General features: G+C 34.7%; 1 pseudogene; it reads left to right on the top strand.

Annotated features, from left to right (window-relative positions):
* The first annotated feature begins 1,326 nt into the window (after window positions 1-1,326).
* Window positions 1,327-2,752, top strand: LOC102963143 (annotated as a pseudogene).
* The last annotated feature ends 340 nt before the right edge of the window (window positions 2,753-3,092 follow it).

Raw genomic sequence — 3,092 nt, forward strand, 5'->3', positions numbered from 1 at the left:
AGATATTTGCCTGTAGGTTTTTGTTATTGATTTGTTTTTACTTTATTCATGTAAATGTGGTGTCTGTGCAATATTGGACTTGTAAGATATACTTCAAAGTTTGCCTTTTCTTCTTCTTGTTCTTATTCTTTCTTTTTTTTTTGAATAGCTTGAGAATAGTTATTAATTCTTCATTAAATATTTGATAGAAGTCATCTATGAAACTCTGATCCTGGAATTTTCTTTGGGTGTTTTTTTTTATTACTAATGATTCAATTTCATTACTAATAACCACTCTTCAAATTTTCTATTTATTTATGATTCAGTTTTGAATGATTGTACGTTTTTAGTAATTTATCCATTTCTCAATTTTTTTTAGTTGATGGCACATACTTTTTCTCTATATTATTTTATCATTCTTTGCATTTCTGTTTCTGTTATTTTGACTCCTTTATTTCTGATTTTATTTGATTCCTCTTTTTGTCTAACTCTGCTGAAGTTTTTTCAATTGTGTTTAACTTTTTAAAGAACCAGTTAGTGATTTCATTGTTACTTTCTTTTTCTTTTTTTTTCTTTTTTGTTTGTTTGTTTGTTTTAGTTTCCATTTTAGATGGTGGATTATTATTTATATTTCATAACCAGAAAATGCTTGAACGGTTGTGCATGGTCTGGTGAATGCTCAGGTGTCAGGATTTCTGATGGAGAGATTCTTCTTCATGTGGTTATGTAATATAGTTTACATTTTTAATGTCTTATATTTGAAAAGTACTTTTATTCACAGAAAAACTGAGTGTAAAGTACAGAGAATTTCAGTACACTCTCTACTTCCACACATGCATAGCATTCTCCAGAGTCAACATACCCTATCAGAGTGGTACATTATGTACAATTAATAAACCTACACTGATGCATTATAATAAACCAAAGTCCAGTGTTTACATTATTGTTCATTCTTATTGTTGTACATCTTTTTGTGTATTTGGAGAAAAGTTTATTGGGTTGTAGCCATCTTAATAGAATTAAACAGAGAATTCTGAGTGTCCTAAAATTCCCCTATAGTCCAAATGTTCCTCCTTCTCTCTGTGTGCAACCACTGATATTTTTACTTTCTTTGTAGTTTCCCTTTATCTAGAATGTCTTATACTTGAAATCATATACATGCAGGCTTATTGTTAATTCACAAAAAAAAAGTCGCTTCTCAATTGATGTTGTTTGATAAAGGAGTGCACTTGTGATTTGCACTGGGTGTTTTATGGAAGTGTTGAATAACTCAGTGTACACCTAAAACTAATATTGCACTGTATATTAACAAACTGGAATTTAAATAAAAACTATAAAAACTGGACCATGAACACAACAATCATGATAAAGATTAAAGTAAATCTTAATTGTAAAAAGATGTTCTTGACAGGTATCACAAAAGCAAACAATTTGTAAGTTTCTAGAGCTGTTTCCCTATTGCTGCATGTGTGAACTAAAAGAGCCCTATGAGAAGAAACAACTAAGGACTGACAGTTCTGGGTGATGGAATACACCACCACAGGAGCCTATAAGTCTAATCAAATAAGATGCCTTGAGAAGGGAGGGAGTGTATCTCAATCCCAAGTCCTGCTTAAATGGAGATGCACATTTAACGTTTACTAAGTGCACCTGACAGGTGAAGGATTAGATGCTGGAAAGCAAGATACAATTTTCTGACCATGCAGGTGCCCTGGCAGTGATGAGTCCCCTATAAAGAAGAATATTTCCCTTAAGTTATCTGGAGGAGACATTTTAATCATTCCCAAAAATGTGCTGTATCTCTAGTTATGCACCTGAAACCAACTTTGAACACGTGTGAAGTCTGCTGAAAGCTCTTAAACCATCAGGGGTACATTGGGAAATCTGACATGGTGTTCTATTAATCTGAGATTAGTGTTATTGAAAGACTTTTTATTTGTTCTCTTCCACATCTTCACGCTCCTTCTGGATTACAGGCGTAAGCCCACTGATCTAGTCACCTGTCACTCGGCCTTTGTCCACATAATGAAGCTCTTCACTCTACTGTTTTTGTTATTTACAGACCTGTTAGAAACACTTAACTTTCTGAATGATTTCAAATGTAAGGCTTTATTCTGTATTAAGAGAGTAATACAGAAGGGCCTCTCCATGAGCATGTTCCGGGCCATCATCATCAGACCCAGGACCTCCTGGATGGCCAGGTTTAAACATCAATGCACAAGGAATATTTTTCAATTTTTTTTTATCATCTTATGTTTTCTCAGTTCGTCTATCAGTAGTAACTGCATCATCTGTGCTATTACTTCTTCTAATGAGACCCAGAGTGATCTACTGGATGTCAGTAAATAATACTCAATTTCCCCCATAAACTCCATCATCAGGAGACTGCTTTTCACTTTGACATTATATAGGGATATTTTCTTATAGGAGTCATGCTGCTCTCAAGTGCATATATGATGATTCTCTTGTCCAGACATCAGAGGTGTTGTCAACACCTTCACAGCACCAGCCTGTCCTCAAGAGTCTCCCCAGAGAGAAAGGCCACCCAGACTGTCCTTTTGTTTGTGAGTTCCTTTGTGTCATGTGCTGGGTGACTGTCATCATCTCCTACACAATTCTGTTATGGATATATGACCTAGTCATTCTGGATTTCCAGATGCTTGTTACCAATTTCTATGCCACTGTCAGTGTGTTGATGGTAATTTGTTCCGATAAAATGATAAAAATGTGTTTCAAGAGTCTGTCACCACACTTTGTTAAGGTTTTTATTTAAATTCCAGTTAGTTACCATACAATATATTATTAGTTTCAGGTGCCATTAAACACTTCCATATATCACCTGATATGAATCAGAACAGGTGCACTTATTAATCTCTATAGGTCACTTAACCAATTTCTCCACCTGTATTCCCTCTGGTAGCCATCAGCATGTTGTCAATAGTTAAGAATCTGTTTCTCTCTCTCCTTTTTCCTCTCTGCTTGTTTAGTTTAGTGAATTCCACATAAGAGTGAGATCATATGGCATTTATCTTTCTCTGCTGACTTACTTTGCTTAGCATAATACACTCTAGCCTCACCCACATCATTGCAAATGACAAGATTTCATTCTCTCT

This window comes from Panthera tigris, chromosome A1, assembly GCF_018350195.1.
Source record: "Panthera tigris isolate Pti1 chromosome A1, P.tigris_Pti1_mat1.1, whole genome shotgun sequence".
In the NCBI taxonomy this organism is placed as follows: Eukaryota; Metazoa; Chordata; class Mammalia; order Carnivora; family Felidae; genus Panthera; species Panthera tigris.